The 17,096-nt window shown below is 44.1% G+C and overlaps 1 protein-coding gene across 28 annotated transcripts in view; it reads right to left on the reverse strand.

Moving 5' to 3' along the window:
* The window catches only part of LOC117977895 (uncharacterized), a 196,460-nt gene that overhangs the window by 37,755 nt on the left and 141,609 nt on the right, over positions 1-17,096 (reverse strand). The window contains exon 4 of one of the 28 annotated variants that reach the window (XR_008623071.2): positions 2,341-2,762. The exons of the other annotated variants lie outside the window; for them this stretch is intronic. The gene's annotated coding sequence lies outside the window, so the exon portion shown is untranslated. Of the gene's footprint in view, positions 1-2,340; positions 2,763-17,096 lie in introns of those variants that run through there. 28 annotated transcript variants of the gene reach the window in all.

A 17,096-nucleotide genomic window follows, 5' to 3' on the forward strand; every position in this document is an offset into this window, starting at 1 on the left:
TCTCTAAAATCCCCTCTTTTATACTTAGTGAAATGGGATTCTCTTTTTCCCATCCAGCTTAAGCAAAAACTTTTGACTATGAGAAGAATGAGGATGCATTTAGTGTCTGTTCTGCATGGCTAATTCCATCAAAGATTTCTCATTATTCAGGCCTGGCAGTCTCATTTTCTTCTTTTGCCTCTAAGAGCACAGTCGTAGCCATACTTACTGACATTTTCACTCTTCTAATACCAGCGATTTCCCCCATCTCGGTTCTCAGGAAGTTCTGTTCACAGAATTATCTCCTGAATCCTCATCTGGAGATAGAAATTGTTCTCTGTGGCCATTTCTTCCCCCTCTAATTCTTATCAAAAAACTCAGTGATCTCTGTTCATCAAATATTAAACTCAAGCTCAACAGATCATGATTCTGGCTTGTCTCTCTCTCCGGCCTGTGGGTTAACAGGTATGCAACCTTTGCAGAGGAGACACCAAATTCTCAGGAGGCCAGAGTTTCCAAAGGTAGTGGTCACTCTTGCTCTCTTTCTCCTGCTCAAAATTCAGCACTAGAGAGTGTTACACCATTGCACCTGCAGAGGAGTTCATCTGACGCTAGGGACTACAGAGGAGAGAGATGGACAAACTAACAGGCATTCAGAAAATGACTACCACAATGGGGAAGAAAATGAAAGTCAAACCAAATAAGCAATGGTCAAAAAAAAAAAAAAAACCTAGAGGGCAGCTGCAGTGGCTCACACGTGTAATCTCAGCGTTTTGTGAGGGCGAGGCAGGTGGATCACTTGAGATCAGGAGTTCGAGACCAGCCAGGGCAACATAGTGAAACCACATCTCTACTAAAAATACAAAAATTAGCCAGGTGTGGTGGCAGGTGCCTGTAATCCCAGCTACTTGGGAGGCTGAGGCAGGAGAATTGCTTGAACACAGGAGGCACAGGTTGTGGTGAGCAAAGATTGCACCACTGCACTCCAGCCTGGGCAAGAGTGAGACTTTGTCTCAAAAAAAAAAAAAAAAAACCTAGAGATGTCCATCCAGGCTGAACAGAATATTCCAGAGCAGACGCTGGGACACTATGGCCCATGGGCCAAATCTGACCTGCTTGCAGATGTGTTTGTCAATAAAGTTTTATTGAAACCCAGCCATGCACATTTGCTACATATTGTCTATGGCTGCTGGATTTGGCTGCTCTCATGCTATAAAGAAATACCTGAGACTGGGCAATATATAAAGAAAAGAGGTTTAATTGGCTCACAGTTTTGTAGGCTATACAGGGAGCATGACACTGACATCTGCTGAGCTTCTGTGGAGGCCTCAGGAAACTTACAATGATGGCAGAAGGTGAAGCGGGAGCAAGAGAGTAAGGAGGGAGGTGCTACACACTCGTAAACAACCTGATCTTGCAAGAACTCACTCACTATTGCAAGGACAGGACCAAAAGGATGATGCTAAATCATTCATGAGAAATCCACCCCCATGATCCAATCTCTTCCCATCAGGCCCCACCTCTAACACCGGGGACAGCTTTTATCTTGGCTTTTTCACTGGCAGCCCCTTCCTCAAGGACTTAACTTGTGCAAGCTGACTCTTAGCACATCGAAGAATGCAATTAACTGATAAGATACTGCGGGGCGAGCAATATCCGCAGTTCCCAGGAATTTGTCCGATTGATAATGTCTAAAGCCCCACGTCTATCACTTTGTAATAGTCTTAAAGTCCTTAGACCTAGAACTGTTTACTCTCCTGTAACAATTTATCCTTTTAACTTTTTTGCCTACTTTACTTCTGTAAAATTCTTTTAACTAGACCCGTTTCCCCTTTCTAAACTGAAGTATAAAAGAAAATCTAGCCCCTTCTTCGGGGCCAAGAGAACTTTAAGAGTTAGCCATTTCTTGGCCACCAGCTAAATAAGCAGACTCTTAATTCATGTGAAAGTGTGGCATTTTCTCTAACTCATTCAAGTACAACACTTGGAGGCCCCAGCGAGAAACGCCATCAGGCGAGACCCGGGCTCCCTCTGGGCTCACGGCCGGCTTGTAGGGGGGTGCCACCTAAAAAAAAATTTTCAGGTCCTCGAAAGGTGACCGTCTTCCAGAGGAGAGCTTATCGACAACCGTGTGGGTGCCCATAAAAATTCCACCTCTGAGTCCTCGACTTCTGACCCTGAGGTCACGTAGGTCAGATTTGACTTCAGTTCTAGTAAGAGGGAAGCGGCCCTGATGAGGGTGTCCCTCTTTCCACTCTACCTGTTTCTCTAGGACGCTAGAAGGTAGAGCCCTGGTTTTCTGTTAGGCACCTCTGTGTTTCTTTCTAGGAGGGAAGTGGCCCTGACAGGGGCCCTCCTTTGACTCAGTTCACATCCCAGGATGCTGGAGGACTGAGTCCTGGTTTCTGGCAGACCGGTCACTCTCTGTCTCTCTTTTTCTATCTCTCATCTTTCTCTTATTCAAGTTTCTTGAAGAATCTCCAAGAAAGAAAAAAAAAACTGTTATATACTCTGTGTGAATAATGAATGAATGAGGGATGACAAGGGCTTGCGCTTGTCCTGCAGTTTGTAGCTCCACCGCGAAAGCTACGGAGTTCAAGTGGGCCCTCACCTGCGGTTCTGTGGCGACCTCATAAGGCTTAAGGCAGCATCAGGCATAGCTTGATCTGAGCCGGAAGTTTATACCGGCCTGCCAATGCTAAGAGGAGCCCAAGTCCCCTCAGGGGGAGCGGCCAGGCAGGCACCTGACTGATCCCATCACAGGAAACCCGCCCCTTGTCTGTCTAAAAAAAAAAAAAAACAAAGAAAGAAATTGTCATAACTGTTTACATGCCCTAAAGTCAATTGTTTGTTTTATATTGATTGTTCTGTTCAGTGTCTATTGTCTTGTTAGTAGTTGTCAAAGTTTTGCATGTCAAGACGTTGATATTGCCCAAGACGTCTAAGTAAAAACTTCTTCTAAGTCCTTAGTGCTGATTTTTTGTCACAGGAGGTTAAATTTCTCATCAATCTTTTAGGCTGGCCACCACAGTCTTGTCTTTTCTGCCAGAAGCAAGTCAAGTGTTGTTACAAGAGCAAGTGTGAAAAACATTTGCCTGATTAAGATTTCTAGCACCATGAAAGTTGTAAGTATTTAGATCGTCATACTCCACGTCCAAGTGATTAGACCTCCTCTAAGTTAAACCAGTAGTGAGTTCAAAACAGCCACCCTGCAGATTTCCTTGCTCACCTCTCTTGTCATTCTGTAACTTTTCCAGTGCCCTTAAGTAGAACACTGTGTAAAGAAATGTACGCCCGTACTGCTTTACTTCATTTAGATTCTTACTCTGTTCCTCTGTGGCTACTGTCCAATCTTAAAAATGATCCGAGTAGTCCTTTTCCGCCTTGTCCCTGCCCCCTATCCCGCACATCTCGTTTTACGGTGCGACAGCAAGTTTACCGTCTCCAGGACTTGGCTCTGCTCTTACTCTTTAAACCCTTAAAAGTAAAAGCTAAGTTTAAGCTATTTGCGTTTAAGTCATAAAGACACCAAAAGTATTTAAAGTACAGATCTAGAAGAAGAAGAAGAATGCCTAGATCAAACTGACCCAGAAGATCTCAGGCTGGCTCTAGTCCTCCTCCCTCAATCTTAAAGCTACAGCAATGTAGCAAGTAGTATTAGCTGTTGTAAGTTTTTCTGCTCTTTCTAGTCATATTGATTCTGTTCTTTCACTACGCCAGTCCCCCAAGAAATAAGTTTCTCTGTCCATGCTAAGTTTAATATCTATGCTCATATCTTATTAAATTGCCTTCAAAAAAATAAAATAAAATAAGAAACACTTCCTCCCAGCCTTGTAAAGTTAAAGCCCTCTCCAATGTATGCTGCAGAATTTTTCTCTCAGTTCAGAGGATTATAAAGTCCGCCTTAAAAAAGGCAAGATCCAGACACTGTGCAAAATAAAATGGCCAAAGTTTAAAGTCAAGTGACCCCTGAAGGGTCATTGAACCTCACAATTGTTCAAGCTGTGTGGCAGGTTGTTACAGAAACTCCTAGCCACCCTGATCAGTTTCCCTACATTAGCTACGTTTAGTCAGGATCCACTCTCCATGGCTCCATTCATGCGCCATTCATGATTCTACCTCCAAGGTCCTCCTAAGCCAGACCGCGTTTTCGCCTCGACCCTCAGCCGGTTCAGCTCCCCTGTACTGCCTCCCTCTGAAGAAGAGGGGGTCTCCCTCACCCAGTCCCACCGCCTTACAACCAGCCTTCTCCCTTAAAGTTATACCATGTCTCCTCGACGACGTCCCCTGTAGGCTCGCCACCCATTGCCTCTCAATCATGACCGTGGTAGGAAGAAGTAGCCCCTCTACTACCACTGAGAGAGGCACAAGTCCCTCCAAGTGACGAGCGCTCAGCACCCTTCTTAGTTTGTGTCCCTTTTTCTACTTCTGACTTATATAATTAGAAAACCCATAATCCTCCCTTCTCTGAAAAGCCCCAGGCTTTGACCTCTCTGACAGAGTCTGTACTCCGGACCCACCCGCCCACCTAAGATGATTGCCAACAGCTGCTTTTAACCCTTTTCACCTCTGAAAAGAAGGAACGTATCCAAAAAGAAGCCAAAAACTACTTCCTCACATCAGCCAATGGACCGGAAGAAGAAGCTAGAGACCTCCTTGAGGATGTCTTTCCCTCTACCCGGCCTAACCAGGACTCACATTCCTCAAGTAGAAAGAGAGCTTTAGACGATTTTCACCGGTATCTCCTGTCAGAAACCCATTGAAAGAGCCTCTCAGAAACCCATAAACTTGTCTAAGACGACCGACGTTGTCCAAAGGCCCGATAAGTCACCAAAACGTTTTTAGAGCGCCTCCAGGAGGCTTATCGGATTTACACCCCTTTTGACCCGGCAGCTCCCGAAAATAGCCTTGCTCTTAATTTAGCATTTGTGGCTCAGGCAGCCTAAGATATTAAAAAGAACCTCCAAAAACTAAAAAGATTTTCTAGAATAAATATCAGTCAGCTTTTAGAAATAGCCCAAAAAGTTTTTGATAATCAAAAGCTTAAAAAACAAAAACAAGCAACACAGGCAGCTGAAAAGGCCGCTGTAAAGCATTCAAAAGACAGACAAAAATTTTAGTGGCAGCTATCCAAGAAGTATGGAATGAAATAGCCCATTAATTTAGCATTAACTGAAGCCCCTGCTTTAGCCCTCCCTAATATCTCCATAAAAGCCAAGGAGTTGCTAAAGTCGTGCTCACTCAGACTCTAAGACCCTAAAGCCGCCCAGTGGCCTATTTGTCTAAGAGGCGAGATCCTGTGGCCTCTAGATGACCAAGTTGTCTGTGAGCCGTAGCGGCTACAGCAAGCCTGGCCCAAGAAGAAGATAAGTTAACTCTAAGCCAAAATTTAACCCTTACAGCTCCTCATTCCGTAAAGACCTTACTACAAAATGCTTCTGGCAAATAGATGTCAAATGCTCGCATCTTGCAGTATCGAAGTTTACTGTTAGATCAGCCTCATTTGACTTTCTCTTCCACAAAGTGTTTCAATCCAGCTACACTACTTCCTGACTCAGATTCCACTATTCCTGCTCATGACTGTCAAGAACTGTTAGAAACTATCGAAACTGGCCTATCTTATCTTCAAGCTGTGCCCCTAGAAAAGGCAGATGCTGCCATGTTCACAGACAGTAGCAGCTTCCTCAAGCAGGAAATATGAAGAGCCAGTGCAGCTGTTACCACGGAGACACATGGGTTATAAGCTCAAGGTTTACCAGCAAACACCTCAGCACAAAAGGCTGAATTGATCGCCCTCACTCAGGCTCTCCAATAAAGTAAGAATAAACGTATTAACATTTACACTGACAGCAAGTACGCCTTTGCTACTGTGCATGTACATAAAGCCATCTACCAGGAAAGCAGGCTACTCACCTCAGCAGGTAGCTGTGATCCACCGCAAAGGACATCAAAAAGAAAACACGGCCGTTGCCCATAGTAATCAGAAAGCTGATTCAGCAGCTCAGGTCGCAGCGAGACTTTCAGTCACGCCTCTAAACTTGCTGCCCACAGTCTCCTTTCCACAGCCAGATCTGCCTGACAATCCCGTATACTCAACAACAACAACAACAACAACAACAACAACAACAACAACAACAACAACGGGCTTCGGATCTGAGAGCCAATAAAAATCAGGAAAGTTAGTAGATTCTTCCTGACTCTAGAATCTTCATACCCTGAACTCTTAAAGAAACTTTAATCAGTTACGTACAGTCTACCACCCATTTAAGAAGAGCAAAGCTACCTCAGCTCCTCCAGAGCCATTTTAAGATCCCCCATCTTCAAAGCCTAACAAATTAAGGAGCTCTCCAGTGCACAACCTGCGCCCAAGTAAATGCCAAACAAAGTCCTAAACCCAGTCCAGGCCACTGTCTCTGAAAAAAGTCGCCAAGAAAAAAGTAAGAAATTGACTTTACGGAAGTCAAACCACACCAGGCTAAGTACACATACCTTCTAGTACTAGTAGACACCCTCTCCAGATAGACTAAGGCATTTGCTACCGAAAATGAAACCACCAACATAGTAGTTAAGTTTTTACTCAATGAAATCATCCCTCAATATAGGCTGCCTGCTGCCATAAAGTCTGATAATAGAGCAGCCTTCACCTCGCCTATAGCTCAGTCAGTCAGTAAGGCGTTAAACATTTAATAGAAGCTTCATTGTGCCTATCAACCCCAGAGCTCCAGGCAAGTAGAACGCATGAACCACACCCTAAAAAACACTCTTACAAAATTAATCTTAAAAAATCAGTGTAAATTAAGTAAATCTCCTTCCTTTAGCCCTACTTAAAGTAAGGTGCACCCCTTACCAGGCTAATTTCTCACCTTTTGAAATCATGTATAATAAGGCACCGCCTATCTTGCCTAAGCTAATAGATGCCAAATTAGCAGAAATATCACCAACTAATTGATTACAGTACCTAAAGTCTCTCCAACAGGTACAAGATATTCTCCTGACACTTGTTCCAGGAGCCCATCCCAATCCAATTCCTGACCAAAGTCCTGCCATTCGTTCCAGCCAGGAGACCTAGTGTTTGTTAAAAAGTTCCAAAAAGAAAGACTCACTCCTGCTTAGAAAAGACCTCACACCGGCATCCTCACGATGCCAAGTGCTCTGAAAGTAGACGGCATTCCTGCTTACATTCATCACTCCCGCATCAAAAAGGCCAAAAGAGCCCAGCTAAAAACATAAGTCGCCAGGTCTAAGTCAGTCCCCTTAAAACTGCACCTAAGTTAGGTGAAGCCATTAGATTCATTCTTTTTATCTACCCCACTTATTTGTTTTTGCCCGTTACATCCTCTGTGCCTTCCTACTCCTTTCTCCTCACCTCTTTCACAACAGGACGTGTATTTGCAAACACCACTTAGAAGGCCAGTACCTCCAAGGAAGTCTCCTTTGCAGTTGACTTATTTGTACTGTTCCCAAAGCCAGCCCATACCCATGAAAAGCAACACAATCTGCCAGTTCCAGGAGCAGGAAGTGTCGACCTTTCAGCAAGATTCAGACACTCCAACAGCCAAACTAAGTGTAGAAGCTCCAAAAGTGCAGAAAAAAGACTCCAAAATATTGACTTTTACCTCTGTCCTGGAAATCACCCTGATGCTAGCTGTCAAGATACTTATCAGTTTTTCTGCCCTGATTAGACATGTGTAACTTTAGCCACCTACTCTAAAAGATCAACCAGATCTTCAACTCTTTCCATAAGTCATGCTTCTCATCCTAAATTATATACTAGAAAAAATTGTAATCCTCTTACTATAACTGGCCATGACCTTAATTTAACTCAATAGTATCATGGCATGTCATGAAGATTAAGATTTTATATCCCAGGATTTAATGTTAAGTCTATGTTCACCATCCAAAAAAAACCCTAGTCTCATAAAGCCCACCCAAGCCAATCAGGCCTTTAACTGATCTAAGTAACCCTATGTTCCAGAAACACCCTGACAAAGTTGATTTAACTCTTCCTCCACCATTCTTAGTCATAAAAGATACACTCCAGAATGTGCAAGAAAATCTAGATAAGCGCCAACAAGAACAAGAAAATAACATCCCCCAGTATCAAAACATGTTCAACTAGAACCCAGAGCTAACTATTCTAATTACTAAGTTAGACAGACCCCCTCCCCGTCCTACTATTAAGTTTTAATTTTTGGACCTTGTATATTAAATTAGTTTCTTAATTTTGTAAAACAACGCATAGCTTCTGTCAAACTTATGTATCTTAAGACTCAATATAACCCCCTTGTTATAACTGAAAAATCAACGATTTGATTCCCCAAAAACACAAGTGAGGAATGTAATGCCCAACCTTATTTTTACTAACCCTGTTCTTAGACTCTCCCTTTCTTTGAATCACCTAGCATTGTTTCCATCTGAATTGACTCTCCCTTAGCTAAGAGAGCCAGAGAGACTCCATCTTGGCTCTTTCACTGGCAGCCCCTTCCTCAAGGACTTAACTTGTGCAAGCTGACTCCCAGCACATCGAAGAATGCAATTAACTGATAAGATACTGTGGCGAGCAATATCCGCAGTTCCCAGGAATTCGTCCAATTGATAGCGCCCAAAGCCCCGCTTTTATCACCTCATAATAGTCTTAAAGCCCCTAGAACTAGAATTCTTTACTTTCCTGCAACAATTTATCCTTTTAACTTTTTTGCCTACTTCTGTAAAATTGTTTTAACTAGACCCCCCTCCCCTTTCTAAACCAAAGTATAAAAGAAAATCTATCCCCTTCTTCGAGGCCGAGAGAACTTAAAACGTTAGCCATTTCTTAGCCGTCGGCTAAATGAACAGACAATTTGTCTCAAAGTGTGGCATTTTCTCTAACTCGTTCAAGTACAACACATCCAGCAGGCATGCAATCCACTCTAAAATGCCATCCTGAGGTAGTGAAGATGATGTTGCTGGAAATATCCTGAAATGGCATGTGGATGAGTACCCCCAGAGGCATACATGTTGAGCTAAGTACTTTGCTGATGAAGGGTACAAGGTGAAGGGGTTTTGAAAGGCAGAGTGAGGTTCCCCAGAAGGCTGTTGCTACAGAAAGCCAGGAGGAGAAATTACATGGCCAGACAGAGTGGCATGACCATTGGATAAGAGCTTTTTGTTTGTTGGTTTTTGAGATGGAGATTTAATCTTGTTGCCCAGGCTGGAGTGCAATAGCACGATCTCAGCTCACCGCAACTTACATCTCCCAGGTTGAAGCGATTCTCCTGCCTCAGCCTCCTTAGTAGCTGGGAACACAGGCATGTGCCACCACGCCCGGCTAATTGTGTATTTTTGGTAAAGATGGGGTTTCTCCATGTTGGTCAGGCTGGTCTTGAACTCCCGACCTCAGGTGATCCACCCGCCTTGGCCTCCCAAATTGCTGGGATTACAGGCGTGAGTCACCGTGCCCAGCCTGGATGAGGGTCTTTAGCAAAGATGGAAGTTTTGGTACCTTGCAGTTTAATCTCTTCATTTATGTCCTCCTGAAATCTTCAGGAATAGCACTATTTTGTCAATACTTCTGGGGTCGTACTTAGGGGGACTTAAAGGAGATGTGATGTGGCAGCCTTTGGCTCAAGGGAGTATCATCGTAGCTCAAAGAGATCTGGGTACATGCCAGTTGAACCAACTCTTCTGAGGATGGGATAGATCCTGGGAGGCCACTCTGATCCTGCCAATCTTGAGGCCAGATGAGTCTTTGAAGAACATGGTTTGGCTTAATACCAGCACTTAGTCTAATACCCACCATGAATCTTGCTGAAGTGAAGCTATACAAATACCTTTTCAAAAGATTTTTCTTTTCATTCCAGATCCTTCTTAGAAATTCCTAAGGCTCAATACTGTGTGGAAGATTCTGAGAAAGAAAATAGTTTCCGATCTTTGGGATTCCCGAGATGGTCCAATCTGCAAAAGTTCATTGCCATTTCCATCAAGGACACTGAGAACAGGAGTCTTATCTGGATTGGATCCTGGGAAATGAGAAGCTTCAGCAGGTGGGAAATGCACCCTCCACAGGCTCACACCCTTGTGGGTTGTTTCAGTTACGTATTGCACCTAAAATTAGAAACTTTAAACCACCACAAGCCATTATTGCTCAGGACCCTGTGAGTTGCATGGGGACTTCCTGGCTGGTTTAACCTGGGCTCATTTGTGTGGCTACCTGCAGCTGGAGGGCCAGCTGGGCGGAGCATCCAGGACGGCCTCATGCATGTGCCTGTCAGTTGGTGCTGGTTGTCAGCCGGGGAACCTTGTTTTCCTCCATGTGGCCCCTTGCCCTCCAGAACCCCTCTCCAAATGTCCCTTTAAGCAGGATAGCCAAGGTTTGCTTGGTGCCAGCATCCAAGAGGGCAAAAATATAGAAACTACGAGAGGGCTCTCAAGGCCTAAGATTATTTGCACCCCAGAAATCTGAGGTCTCAGTTAATTCAGAAAGTTCGTTTTGCCAAGGTTGAGGACGCATGCCTGTGACACAGCCTCGGGAGGTCCTGACAATATGTGCTTAAGGTGGTAGGGACACAGCTTGGTTTGATACATTTTAGAGAGACATGAAACATCAATCAATATGTGTAAGATATACATTGGTTCAGTCTGGAAAGGCGGGACAACTCCAGGTGAAGGTGAAGGTGAGACAAAGGGAAGGGGTTTCCAGCTCATAGGTAGTTAAGAGACAAATGGTTGCATTCTTTTGAGTTCTTGATTAGCCTCTCCAAATGAGGCAATCACATATACGTTTATCTCAGTGAGCAAAGGGGTGACTGAATAGAATGGGAGGCAGGTTTCCCCTAAGCAGTTCCCAGCTTGACTTTTCTCTTTAGCTTAGTAACTTTTTTTTGGGAGGGGGGACAGAGTCTCGCTCTGTTGCCCAGGCTGGAGTGCAGTGGTACGATCTCGGCTCACTGCAATCTCCAACTCCAGGGTTCAAACAATTTCCCTGCCTCAGCCTCCCAAGTAGCTGGGATTACAGGCGCCTGCCACCACGCCTGGCTAATTTTCATATTTTTTAGTAGAGACGGGGTTTTGTCATGTTGGCCAGGCTGGTCTTGAACTCCTGACCTCAGGTGATCTGCCCGCCTCAGCTTCCCAAAGTGCTGGGATTGCAGACGTGAGCCACCGAGCCCAGCCTAGCTTACTGATCTTGAGGCCCCAAGGTTTATTTTCCTTTCACGGCTAGAAGTTGTTCACCATCACTTTGGCAGCATTCCACTGGCCAAAGCAAGTCATAGGCAGCCCAGATTCTTGTAGAGGAGTATAAACTCTACCTCTTAAAGGAAAGATTGGTTCAATTATACTGCACGAGCATTTGCAGAAAGTTGTACCCATCTTTGGAAACTACCACACACACACACACACACAGCTTTACATGCAACCCTCCCTTGAGGTGCATCTACTTCCAGGCAGAACCAAAACTTGACAGTACTCGACAGAAGAAAATTAGTGTCCTAAATGCCAGTTCTCTTCTTACTCAACTTCAGCCTCATTATAAGCAGATTCTAACAGTTTATGTGTCTTGAGAAACATTTTAATTAATCTTTGGAATTTAAGAATTTCAATTCATAGCAGTAGCCTGTGCATAGGAAATACGCATATTGTAAGTTTTTCCTTTCTGATAAATCATGCTGAGGGAACTACAATGTAACTTTTTTTTTTTTTTTTTTTTGAGGAGTCTCACTCTGTTGCCCAGGCTGGAGGGCAGTGGCATGATCTCAGCTCACAGAAACCTCCGCCTCCCTGGTTCAAGCAATTCTCCTGCCTCAGCCTCCTGAGTAGATGGGATTACAGGTGCACAAGACGTGGTTTCACCATGTTGGTCAGGTTGGTCTCGAACTCCTGACCTCTGATCTGCCCACCTTAACCTCCCAAAGTGCAGGGATTATAGGCGTGAGCCACCGGCTCACATATACTGTGACAGTATATTGAAAGTTTCTCTTTTTTTCAAATAATTAACAGGTTTAACAGAATGTATCTCCTGATCTATTCCTTTCACTGCAGACATCTATTGCCTTTTCAGCCTAGCAGCCCTCTCCTCTATAGAGACTCACACTTCCTACTCCAGTCATGTGGCTCTCATGGGGGCTGCCATGTTCTCAAATGACTCCACCCCTCTGTCCTCAGTTGATTGGTTCAGGGATGAGCATCTGACCTAAATTGGCCAATCAGAATTCTTTCCTTGAATATTTTTCGAAACTGAAACTAGACCAAGTTAATCATTCTCTGTGATGACAGGAATTGTGTGTAGTGAGAAATACAGGAGCTTTTGTGGCCACGTTTCCCGCCTTATGGAGAAAAGGCTTGAGTAAGAAGACATTAAGCCAGTATGCAGACAAAGCTAGAGACAGAGATAGAGAGAGAGATCTTGTGGTAAGCCCCTTGGTTTTCATCATTCTAGTACATGCTTGCTACTGCATACAACCAAGACTTTCACCTGAGGGCTTTCTCAAAGTCAGGCATAGAGTATGTCAGAAAAGCCACAGAAGCCAGGCGCAGGGGCTCACTCCTGTAATCCCAACAATGGGAGGCTGAGGCAGGTGGATCAAGAGGTCTGGAGTTCGAGACCAGCCTGACCAACATGGCAAAACCCCGTCTCTACAAAAAATAAAAAAAATTAGTGAGGCATGGTGGCAGGCACCTGTAATCCCAGCTACTCAGGAATACGAGGCAAGAGAATCGTTTGAACCTGGGAGGCAGATGTTGCAGTGAGCCGAGATCATGCCATTGCAGTCCAGCCTGGGTGACAGAGCAAGACTATGTCTCAAAAAAAAAGAAAGAAAGAAGAAGAAGAAAGCAAAGCCAGAGAGTTGATGCCCAGGGACCAGTCCACAGCCAGTGACGGATGGGAGCCAGGCTCTAAATGTTTCAATATCTTTGCCCCCTGGATGGAACAACTTTGAAATGTATTCCACATCACCTCCCAGAGGTCCCCAGTGGGGTCAAATCTTAGTTGCCTGGAGTGGTAAGCTGCTCATTGAAGCCCCCTGTGTGGCCTCCTGCCTTTCCATGAATCAATTCCTCACTCCCCTATTGGTGATCCCTGGAATCATCTCCTAAATAATCCACTTGCAATCCTGTCCCTCTTTCAGGATCTGCTTGGGGTTGGGGTTGGGGAATGCAGAGAAAAACATGATCCCTTTTCCACTCCAGACTAGTAAGACGAGTTTCTGTCACTGACAACCAAGAGTTCTGACTATTACCTCCTTCTGAGATAATTCCTAAAAGGTATTTGGGAATTTCCCCACCTCCACCCTACTGCATATGTCATTAATATGTAGATTTCTTAACAAAGTTTAATGGTATTCTTTGATCAACCTCAAATTTCACAAAACACACTGCACTTTCATAAGGGCTCCCCATGACTGACAGATCAGCCGTTCAAAAGAAGGGAAGTGTCAGAGATGGCTCTCCTAGACTCGCGTATTTTTCAGTAGAATCTGGGTCAGGATGTTGTGGTCGGGAGATGCTTCTGGAGCTCTGGGACCCACAAGCCTGCGTGTCATGGTGGAGTATTAGGACAACTTGAAAACATAGTGGCAGGAGGAGGCTTCCTCTCTCCCCTTCAGTTCATCCTCCACCACACCCAATGTGCTCAATAGATACTGGTTAAATGAATAATGGGGCCGGGCATGGTGGCTCACGCCTGTAATCCCAGCACTTTGGGAGGCTGAGGCAGGTGGATCACCTGAGGTCAGGAGTTCAAGACCAGCCTGGCCATAGAGGCAGAAGAAGCACTTGAACCTGGGAGGCAGAGTTTACAGCACGCTGAGATGGCACCACTGCACTCCAGCCTGGGTGACAGAGCAAGACTCAAAAAGAAAAAAAAAAATGGATTTATTCCTTCCAAACTGCAACTCACCAAAAGAAGACCAATACGTATCACAATGTTGTGGCCATAATCACCACAGTGACAATAATAAATATAATCAACTCTCGAGCCAGCCACCTCCACTAAACCTAGTGGATCACATCTAGTGTTTACTTTGGGGATATTTTAGTGGTCATGGTAGATTGTCGCCTGACTGCTGGCTTTTTCTACCATGTTTCAGGAATATAGAGATGTGTACAGATGGCCCCTAAAATTAATTAGTATGCAATTCTCAGAGCCAAACTGTACCCCAAAAGCTACTGGAATGAAAAAAAAAAGTTTTAATTCTCAAAGAGACAAACTAGATAGTAGAAGCATTTATGTTCCCTTGGAGAATCTTCCCACCAAGGACTCAAAGTTGTCTCCAGACCAGGGAATGCCTGGGGCCTTGGACTTTCCCAATTCTGGTATCACCTCCCATTCTCCTTTAGGTCCAGTTTTCTCAGAGGGTCATGCATTGCTCATTGCCACCAAGGGTATCCAAGGACACAAACTGAAGATAATAGTGCCTTATTGTCTCTCAGTCATCTTTCTCTCCCACATGCTGGAAGGAGAGCCGAGTCCAATTTATCCAATTACAAAATAGCAACATTGGCATCATGAGATCAGCTAATAAAACTTTCGAGGCAATCTAGCTTCCTACCGAAAGTAACCAACATCTGTGGAGCACTTACCATGACTAAGGGTCAACATAAGTGGTTTGCATGCTGCATGCATCAGGATGGACTAGGTTATGCTGCAGTAACAAATTAACCCCAGAGTCTCAGCAGCTTAGCAATCAAGGTTGATTTCTTACATTCCATGTCCACAATGGGTTGGCTGGGTATGGTGTGCTCCATATGACCACTCAAAGACCTAGAATGATGGAAATTCTACCATCTTAATGTAAGGATTCTCCCATAGTTACTGCACCAGGAGATGAAAGAATGAGATGGTTATTCCCAAGCCCTCAAAAGCTGTAGAGTAGAGGTGATATCAGTGACCTCCACTTATAGAGCATTGGACCCTGGCATGGATCCATCTAACTACAGGGGGCCTGGGGAATACGGGGAGCAGATGGAAATCCCATGAGCAGTAACCATTCCTGCCAGCATGCATTATTTCATCTGAACCTCACAACCCTATGGAATAGAGAACAGAGGCTTGGAGAGTTATGGGACCTGCCCCAAGGCATCATAGATAATGAGTTGCAGAGCTGAGATATGACCCTCGGCCTGGCAGGATTCAAACCACTATGCTGCATACTCATCACAAAATTCTATGAAATTCCTCATACAGCAAAACACCACACCAAGTAAAAAGAAAGCCAAGTTGTGCAAATACAAAATAGAACTCACCTGACACTTCACCTCCTCCCCAACCCCAACCCCACCGAAAGAATCAACCTACGCAAATAACTGGAATGAAATTCTCAGGCAATTTCAGCAGGGGAAATGGGGTTATCTCATCTGGGTCTCATCCGACCTCGTCAAGACAAGACCTTCCCTACACTTCACCTGAACACCTGGACCACCGTCATGTCTTGCCACTTCTTGTTACTGGAAATCCAATGATGATGTCTTTATACAATTTATAGGTCTTTCTATAAGTGCCAAGATAAATGTCATCTCTGTACCTGCATATCATTCAGAGGTAGGCAAGCTTCTATGTAAAGTACTAGATAGTAAATATTATAAACTTTGCAGGACTCATCTGATCTCCATCCTATATATTTTTTTGTTTTTGTTTTTGTTTCACAATTTTTTTTTCTTTTTAGATAGGGTCTAAAAAGAAAATAAAACTTATCCATGTTGTGATATGGATGAACGCTGAAAATATGCTCAGTGAAAGAAGCAGACATGAAAGGTCATATATTGTAGAATTCCATTTATATGCAATGTTCAGACTAAGCCAATCGACAGAGATAAAAGTAGACGAGAGGTTTCCAAGGGCTGCAGGAGGGGGTATGCAGAGTGACTGCTGAATGGATATGAGGCTTCCAACTGAGGTGTTGAAAAAGCCCTGAAACTAGGTAGTGGTGATAATTGCACAACATGATAAATGTACAAAATGTCCCTGAATTGTACACTTTCAGATGCACAAAATGATAAATGTTGCATATATTATACCACAATTTTATTCATTTATTTTAGAGATAGAGTCTCACTCCATCACCCAGACTGCAGTGCAATGGCACAATCATAGCTCACTGCTGCCTTTACCGCCTGGGCTCAAGCAATCCTCCCACCTAGTCTTCCAAGTAGCTGGGACTACAGGTGAACCCTACCACACCCAGCTTTTTTAATTCTTTTATAGAGTTGCATTCTCGCTTTATTGCCCAGACAGGCCCAAACTCCTGGCTTCAAGTGATTCTCTCATCTCAGCCTCCCAAAGTGCTGGGATAACAGGTGTAAGCCATCAGGCCAGGCAATTTTTAATTCTTATGCAAAATTTTCAACTAATTCCTAGGATTAAAAAAAATGTCGATCAACATGCGGATTAGAGGAAAAAAATAATTTTAAACAAGAGAAAAAGTTAAATGAGATGATGTATATGTATACAGTGCCTGGCCTCATGATCACCGAGTCCACTGCAGCTTTTAATTTTTTTTTTCCATACAGGGTCTCACTCTGTCACCCAGGCTGAGTACAGTGGCATAATCATGGCTTACTGCAGCCTCAACCTCCTGGGCACAAGTAATCCTCCCACCTCAGCCTCTCAAGTAGCTGGGACTACAGATGCACACAAACACACCTAGCTATTTTTGTTGTTGTCATTGTATTTTTTGGTAGTGTCAGGGTCTCACCATGTTGCCCAGGCTGGCATCTTGAACTCCTGGGCTCAAGCGATCCTCCCACCTCAGCTTCCCAAAGTGCTGGGATTACAGGTGTGAGCCACCATGCCCATCCTGTTGTAGCTATTTTAATAGTGCTGGTGAGCAATAATTTGCTCTCCCTCTAAAAACAGAACATACTAAGCCAAGGAAAGCACCAATCTAGTTTGTTCTCCCCAGATCTTCAAAATGTTGGAATTAGTATAAGAGTCCAAAATATTTCATGTGGTATATTTATTTATTTATTTATTTATTTATTTATTTTGGAGATGCAGTCTCGTTCCCTCGTCCAGGTTGGAATGCAGTGGCACAATCTCTGCTCACTGCAACCTCCGCCTCCCGGGTTCAAGCAATTCTCCTGCCTCAGCCTCCCAAGTAGCTGGGATTACAGACATGAACCACCACGCCTGGCTAATTTTT

This window comes from Pan paniscus, chromosome 7 (assembly GCF_029289425.2).
Source record: "Pan paniscus chromosome 7, NHGRI_mPanPan1-v2.0_pri, whole genome shotgun sequence".
NCBI lineage: Eukaryota > Metazoa > Chordata > Mammalia > Primates > Hominidae > Pan > Pan paniscus.